Raw genomic sequence first — 9,154 nt, 5'->3', positions numbered from 1 at the left:
CAACTAACAACATGCATTTTGCAAGTAGATTGAAGAACATCAAGCATATAAAGACTTTAATCACAATAAATCAATTCCAAACCCTTGAACATTCTCAAGATCCAACTACACCACAACCATCCCCTTAATGGGGAAATTACTCACTAATCATGATAATAACAAGATTAATCAACAAATAATCAAGAATCAACATGATCAACAAGCAATACCAACAACAAAAATAATAATCAAAATAAAACAATAAAAATAGAGGAGAGAGAGTTAGAGATTCTCATTGATTGAAGATGAAAGTCTACAAACAAGATGATCAATCTTCTTCTTCAAAATCCAAGCTCAACAATGGTGAAACCCTCACTTTCTCTCTCTAAACTACTCTAATCCTAAGCTAAACCTAGAGAGAGAAGCTCTCCTAAAACTAGGGAAAAAGATCTAAAAGAATGAAGTTCTCTTTTACAAAACAAGCCCCGCAATATATAAAGAATCGCGCAAAAACGCTGAACAGGACCCGCTGTGCGCCCGCGCAAGGATCTGTGCGCCCGCGCATGGTAGCTGTGCGCCCGCGCGTGCGCCCTCGCAGCGGTCTGTGCGCCCTCGCAGCGGCCTGCGCTCCCTCGCAGCAGCCTGCGCGCCCGCGCAAAGTAGCTGCGCGCCCGCGCATTTGTGGGTTGCGCGGCTAGTTCTTAGGTGTGCGCGCCCGCACGGTGTGGGTGTGCGCCCGCGCACATGTCGCGCACAGGCCGCGCAAAACTTTCTGCCTCGATTCTGCAATTTCGCCAATTTTGCGCGGGTTCTCACAGGGCTGCGCGCCCGCACATTATTTGCGCCCTTGCACCTTGCTTTCTTCGATTCTTCTCTCATGCTTCCTTGGCTTCTTCTTTGCAATCCAAGACTTCAAATACCTAAGCACAAACACCAAGGGAAGCAATAAGGTATAGGGAACGGTGCAAACACACAATGAAGGCAAGCATACAACAATATACGCGATTTCATTAAAATCACATCGAGACATGTATGCACGCATTATTTGAACAAAACAACTACAAAACACCCTAAGACAAGCTAAAACAAGGCATAAACACTATCCTAGGAGTGACATAAATGTCACTCATCAGCGATGCTAGTGACTTTGCAGTAGGTGCTGTGCTTGGGCAAAAGAAAGAAGGAAGATCATATGTCATCTACTATGCAAGTAGAACGCTCGTTTAAGCTCAAAAGAATTACACTACAACGGAAAAGGAAATGTTAGTGGTGGTGTTTGCATTTGACAAGTTTCGTTCTTATCTTATCTTATTTGCTCTAAGGTGATTGTGTACACGGATCATATAGCGGTTCAATATCTCATGACTAAGAAGGAAGAAAAGCCACGACTTATCCGTTGGGTTCTCTCCCTCCAAGATTTTCACATAGAAATGAGGGACAAAAAGGGAGCGGAGAACTACGTTGCGGATCATTTGTCTAGGCTTTCTTTTGAGAACAAGGAAGATGTTCCAATCAATGAGGAAACGGGATTTGAAACTCTTATGGCTTTGGCTTCGGCATCTTGCCCATGGTATGCCAATATAGCAAATTTTCTTGCTTGTGGGGTCATTCCCCCGAAATTCTCTTCTCAACAAAAGAAACGGTTTTTCAAGGAGGCGAAGAGGTACTTTTGGAATGACCCATACCTTTTCCATTAATGTGGAGATGGCCTTTTTCATAAATGTGTGCCGGATTATGAAATTGATGGAGTTCTTGAGCATTGCTACTCATTGCCATGTGGAGGTCATGGCGGAGTTGACAAGACGGTGGCAAAGGTTTCCCAATCCCTCTTGTGGTGGACGATGATGCATAAGGATGCTCGCAAGTTTGTGTTGAGATGCGATAGGTGTCAAAGTAGTGGTGGCATAACCAAGAGAGATGAAATGCCTCAACAAAACATTTTGGAAGTTGAGCCTTTTGATGTGTGGGGTGTCGACTTTATGGGGCCTTTTGTTTCCTCTTATGGGAATTTATATATCTTGGTAGCGGTTGATTACGTAACTAAGTGGATTGAAGCCATACCTTCTCCTACCAATGATCATAAGGTTGTGCTAAAGCTTCTAAATAAGATCATTTTTCCTCGATTTGGGGTTCCAAGGGTGTAAATTAGTGATGGAGGCTCCCATTTCGCCAAAAAGCAATTTGAAGATCTTCTCAAGAGGTATGGAGTTCATCACAAAGTTGGTCTTCCCTATCATCCTCAAACTCAAGGACAAGTGGAGGTGTCGAATCAAGAAATCAAGAACCTCCTTGAAAGGATGGTAAACAAATCGAGGAAAGATTGGTCGCTCAAACTCGATGACATGCTATGGGCTCTTAGAATGGCATACAAGACTCCTATTGGTACGACCCCTTATCGGTTATTCTAAGGGAAACATTGTCATTTGCCGGTGGAATTGGAATATAAAGCTTGGTGGGATATTAAGGAGCTAAACATGGATATGTCATTGGCCGGAGAAAAGAGATTGCTCAAGCTCAATGAACTTGAGGAGCTTAGATATGACAAATATGAAAACTCAAGGCTTTACAAGGAGAAGAACAAAAAGTGGCACGACCAACATATAAGAAACAAGAGCTTTAAGGTTGGAGATAAGGTGTTGCTTTTCAACTTAAGGCTTCGTTTGTTTCCGGGAAAACTCAAGTCCAAATGGTCGGGGCCTTTTATGGTATCAAAGACTACTCCTTATGGTTCTTTTGAGTTAGATGCAGACGGAAACAAGTTTATGGTTAATGTTCATCGATTGAAGCACTATTTTTGCAAGGAAAAAGTTGGTCTCATTGAATGTTTAAGGCTTGATCCTTTGGATCCCATGCCCCCTCCTTGATGAAACTTATCTCATGGTCAAGCTTGTGACCTCATAAAGAAGCACTTCTCGGGAGGCAACCCGAGTTTCTTTTCCTTTTAATTTTGTGTTTTAATGGTTTGGATTAATTTTGGAATTTGAATATATGAATTTTGTGTTGTTTGCTTTTGTAGGGTGGAAGTTGAATTGAGAAATGTGGCTAAGTGAAGGAAAATGATCGAATTTCACTCCTCAAAACAACCTAGAGGAGCGGCCGCTCCATACAAGTGAAGCGCCCGCTCCATCAGGTAACTTTTTTTTCATATTTTCGGCAGACCACTGGAGCGCCTGCTCAATCCTAAAGGAGCGCTCGCTCCGTATCAGGAGGAGCGGCCACTCCTAATATGAGGAGCGCCCGCTCCATGCGATTTCAGCTAAAAAAATCAAATTTTATGGCCGATTTCCCCTCTTTCCCCTCATTTCCTCACTTCTCTTTCTCACTCAAACCCTAACCCCCCATCTATCTACCTTCATTCCCCACACTTTCTTCACAAATTTCTTGCAAATTCACATCAATTACATCAATTTACACCTTATTTCATCACCAACTTGCTACTTTCCTCCATTGTTGACGAGATCGGCAAATTTCATCCAAGTGGGTCTTTAATTTTTGCTTTCTTTTGGAGCAATTTGGTATGATTTACTTACACTTCTTCACTTTAATGTTGATTTTGTGGGTATATTTAGCCATATTGTTGTTAAATTTGTGAATTGAAGATTTTTATTTCATGGATTATATGACAATTTCTTAGTTTCATGTACTACTTATGTGAGAATACTTGAATGAAGCTAAAATTCTGTAGTATGTGATTAGTTTGTCATATTTGGGTTACCTTGCTTGTTAGATGATGTTTAGAGGAAAATTCCCTTGTAATTGTTCATACTAATATTGTTGAGTTTGGTTTGGTTTGGAAATGTGAGAATAGTATGACATTATTCAAGGTGAAGTAGTTTGATGGTGAATTGGCTTCTTGTGTTCGTGAAATTCAGTTTGGTTTGTTACATTGGTAATTATATGGTGCTCATGTCTCTTTAATCACTTGATTTTTGTATGATAAATCCTTGGAAGTGGTTTTGACCTTAATCATGTGTTCGCAATTTTCCTAAATTTATTTATGGAGTAGTTCTTATGACACCATGTAATGCCTTATTTGGGTGGTTGATGTGAATTTACCAAATTCAGATTGTGAGATGAATTTTTGAAGTTGGATTTTTTATTGTTGTAGGTACTTGTTCTATGGAAAACATTTGGATAAGTTGTTTGTTGTTGCTATAATCATGTCTTGCCGATTTAGAGATTTGTTGCTGGGTTCTTCTTCCCAAAAGTCTCAAAAAGCCTCTTCTTCCCAAGCACCATCCAAGTCTACTTCAACGCCCAACCCTCCCCAACCATACGTAGTTCAATTCGGTTCTCAATTTCAAAGAAAATGCTGTGAGGAACTATCTGAGCGCCATGTTCGCTCCACAAGATTCTACGACAAGTCCTGTTGTCAAACATTGGGTTTTGACGTGGATATCCTAGATATGGCGGAATCTTTGGGTTGGGATTCATTCCTCTCTATCACGGTTCCTTCGGCATTCACCAATACTCCTGAGGACGAACCTAAGCCTCCTTGCACCTACCGTGAACTTACATTGGAGTTCCTCTCTTCTTTTCAACTCCAAACTACAGAGAGATGAGATGTAAAGGAGCTCGAGCAACATTTTGGAATGTTTAACAAGGAAAGGAAGGTCACCTTGAAGGAGTTAAACAACATGTTTGGGTGGGATCCGGAGAGTCCCGTCCATAGGGTGAATGATAGAATTTGGGAAGGGTATGTGAAACAAGAGTGGTGGAACACCATCACCCAAGGGACTACAAAATTTCGCTCACCCTCGGCAAAGGGGTCGGAAGTCATCCATCCGGCCCTTCACTACTTTCATAGGATGATGGTGTATGCTCTTTTCTCACGACAAGAGCTTGGAAAGGTGAATCAAAAGGAGCTCACAATGCTATGGTTGGCCACCGATGGATATCTCAACTATGATCCAAAGGTCAATTTTGGTGCTATCCTTGCCGACCGGTTCCATGAAACAAAGTTGGGGACTTCCCTTACCGGCGACGTTCAATGCGGCGGTATGATCACGTGGATAGCATATAAGCTCGGCTTTGGAGAGGAGTTGGCTAAGCTAACCCAGTCGATGAGGTTCCTTATTTGAACCTTGGCGATCTTAAACAAGCCGGGATGATACGCGAGGTTGCTTGTCGTGTTGGTGGTGAAGATGCACGGATTTGGATGGTCCGCGATATATCATGGTGCGCACTACCCAACCCTTTCATCTCTAATGAGCAGCCAGATGACGTGAATCAATGGCAAGTTCCCCGCTACAACATTAGTGAGCTCTTTTGGACTCCAAGGGAGCAAGATCCCCAGCATTCTCGTCACCAACAGCAGCAACAACAACAGAAACAACAACATCAGCGGCAATAACAACAACAACAACATCAGCAAGATAATCATCAACAACATTTTGAGCATCATCAGTTTCAATTTGGGGAAGGATCCCGACCTTTGCACGTCCCCTATTTTAGAGAGGAAGGTATGAATTCTTCCGCTTCCCCTTTTTATATTGAAACTGCTTTTCAAAATCTTAGCTTGCAAGTAAGCCGGTTGGCGGAGGCCGCCGATGGTCACGGGGTTTACAATGCCAATATTTATGATTGGCATGTAAACCAAGGGCATTCCACCCCAACAAGGGCCGGTTCTTTCTTATGAGGAACCGCATATCGACGGGACTCCCCGTCAACCGACTTGGCCTTATTGGCAAAGGTCATCCTCTCAAGGTGGCCCTTGTGTGGATTACCCCACCTCGGAGGGGTATGACTATCGGGCCCCGGGCGGGTGTGATTATCGTGGGGATCCATATTACCCCATGTACATCCTGGAAATCATAGTGATGCCCCCTCCTTCTGACCCTCTTCCGGATTGGCAACAAGAGCTATATCGAAACCGTGGTTTTCCACCAGGTTATACCGGTGGATAGGAGCCCCATGGCCCTCCTATCAACGTCGACTACGAATGGTGTTTTGGGTAATTTTACCCATGTCACGTGGGCCAACCAGATCGTGACACGTGTCATACCCCGATTATTCTAAATTAGACCAATCTCCATTTGACACATGTCATTCCCAGAATCTGGGAAAAAAGGCAGCCTTCAACGGCCCAAATCCCCAAAAAGCCGTAATTCGACGCAGCCCAACATAATTAGGTTAGAGTAATCTAATCAGGAACACATTTATTAATGACCCTATAAATAGGGAGATTTCCCTTGTTTTGTGGACACCTACAATTTATTACAGCATACCCTACATTCTCTTGCATGAGAGAAACACCTGATCTCGAAATCCGAGAAGATCTCACCTAAATTTCCACACCTTCTTCCTACTCTCATTCAAGTACTAACTTGATCATCGGAGGCGGAGCTCCTACCACCCAGAGTCTCCATTGTTTTGTAGGTACGAGCGCAGTCGAATCAATCTCTGAGATGTAACTCTCCAAAGGGACAAAAACACCCAAAACATTTGGCGCCGTTTGTGGGGAGAGTACCTCAAAGATGGTTCAAGAGTCTGTACCGCCTCCTGACACCAATAGTCATCAGCCGGAGGTCTTTACAGACAAGGAAGATGATGACCTTCAGGTTGAAACATATGTGGCCAAGGATGGGTCACTCATTACCAGGTGCCTTCGTCCCAAAGATAACCTAGAATGAGGTGAAAGCTAGGCGGGTACAAGCGGGCCCCCTTTGCAGCCGAAAGGAGAAACCCAAATGGCAAGCGGATCAGCCCCAGTCACCAGGGACGAACTCATGAAATTCATGACTAGTTTCAAGGGTGAAATTAAGGATCTGATCAATTAAGGCTAGCCCAAGCAAGGGTCAGTCGGCTAAGAAGATTCCTCATGCAGAGAGGAGGAAGCCAGTCAGGGACAGGTAGCCAACTCCACATCCAAAGGAGAAGGCAGCCGTAACACTTAACTGGTCCAAGATCCTCCTGCCCCAGAAGGGTCTGAGGAAACCCCGCCGGCAGGATCAACCGAGGGGTGACAAAAAATCTTCTTCTGACGCCCGAGAAATCATCGAGCGCAGGAGAAGTCAGCAGCTGTCTGAGTCAGCCTCTACTTCGAGCTTTCCAGACAGCTTCAAAAATACATCTGCAATGAATACTCAATTCTTGCATGAGAGCCATTCAGGCGGTAATACCATCCATTCTGACCCTCAGATGATTGGGAATGCACCATACGTACCCACTATGGTCTACGGTCAGTATTCACTGCATTTCATGCAGCCGACCCTCTTTAGGGGTCAGGCGGCATACCATGTCCAGCCTCTAGAATGGCAGCTTCGTCTTCTCAAACTTGGTGAACAGACTTCTGCGTTCACCAAGGAGATAACCGAGGCGGCACAGCCGGCCAAGGTTAAAAATGTGTTGGTTAGTGCCTATGACGGTAATACCACCCTGGAAGACAACCTCATGGCTTACTCCAACCTCATGCACATGCAGGGGTTGGAAGACGCTATATGGTGTCGGTGCTTCCCGGCTAAATTGAAGGGCATTTCCCTACAATGGTTTGGCAACCTGCCCGCCGGATGTATTGATAGCTTCAGGAAGCTTGCCTTCCTGTTTGCCTCCAAGTTCTCGATGAACATCCCTGCCAAGAAGACAAGTCTTGACTTGAGCACCATTCGGCAGGGAAAGAGAGAAGGACTCTGCTCTTATGTCAGGTGGTTCAACCTAGTGAGAATCTAGATCCAGGGGCTGTATGACGAGGTAGCCTATACAGACTTCTTCAAGTGTCTAAAGGACGGGTCGACCTTTAAGTTCGACCTTGTCCAAAAGAGGGTTTTCACCCTTCAAGAGGCGTTGGTAGAAGCGGAGAGCTTTATCCAAGCTACCGACCTCTGCTCGTCCAGTCATCAGTCGGACTCCAAGAAGTCCGACAAGCAAAAAGAGAGTCGGCCAGCTCAGCCGGCTTAAAAATTTGAAGAGAGAAAAAAGAGAAAAGAAGTTTGGGCAGTTGATGAGCCTGATCAGCCATCCAAAAAGAAAAAGAAAGAATTCAAGTCGTATGTCTCACGGTATGAATTCAATAAAGACTGCTACACCATCTTTACAGAGGTGAAGGACCGGCTGGACATTGAGAAGCCGAATCCTATGAAGTGTTCTGTTTAGTTGCGGAACAAGAATAAATTTTGTCACTTCCATCAGGAAGTAGGCCATGACACCAACAACTGTTATAACCTCAAGCGGACGTTGGACCGTCTGGCATACATGGGCTTGCTGAAATCCTATGTTTTGAAGTCCAAAGCGGCTTCTAAGACGAATCCGGGGCAGTCGTCTAAGACTGTCCAGCCTACTAGTTGCTCGGACACCGACAAGGATCTGGTCTACACTATAGCAGGTGGATTTGCATGCGGAGGCCCGACCATTCGGGGCACCAAGGATCATTTGAAGAAGATGATTCACTCGGTTGATGATGGATAGGCGTCTACCAGAGGAACATTCCCAGATGTCCTCATCACTGAGAAGGATCCTGGCAAAGTCCGCCGACCACATGACGACCCAGTCGTCATTAAATGTAAGGTCTTCAACTAGATGGTTGGCCAAATCCTTATAGACACGGGTAGCTCCTCTAATCTTATCAGCTACAAGTGTCTGTCCAAGCTTAGCTACAAGCTGGACAACCTGCACGACGTCCCCCATCCACTAATTGGCTTTGGTGGAGGGGTCGTGCACCCAGTCGGACAAATTGATCTACCCATCCGAATGGGGCAGAAGGGAAAAGAGCGACATATGATAGTCCGATTCCTGGAGGTTAAAGAGCTGACCGCCTACAACATCATTCTTTGCCGCCCCACTCTAAAAGAGTGCAAGGCCTTCATCATCCCAGCTCTCATAGTTCTCAAGTATTAAAAGGATGACGGCTTTGTTGGCTCCTTTGACGGGGATCAGAAGACGGCCAGGGAGTGTTACCTCTCAGACGTCAAACCAACGGCTGCTGCAGCCGGACAGCCGAAGGAGCCAATAGACCTTGACGATGTTAAGGAATCTGATTTACCCCCTCCACCAGCTGCAAAGAAAAGAAAAATTGATCAGCTGGTGGAGGTGAAGAAGGAGAAGAAATAGCAATCACTAACCGGGGAACGGTCAGATGATCTCCGTCCCCAGCCGGCTGGTGAGCACATTGATATTCCCCTGGACGACAGCAGTCCAGAGCGAACTATTAAGGTGGGGATGGCTGCCTTTGAAAGGTTAG

Source organism: Chenopodium album, chromosome 10 (assembly GCF_948465745.1).
Source record: "Chenopodium album chromosome 10, dcCheAlbu1.1, whole genome shotgun sequence".
NCBI lineage: Eukaryota > Viridiplantae > Streptophyta > Magnoliopsida > Caryophyllales > Amaranthaceae > Chenopodium > Chenopodium album.
Note: the sequence above shows the minus strand (reverse complement) of the source record.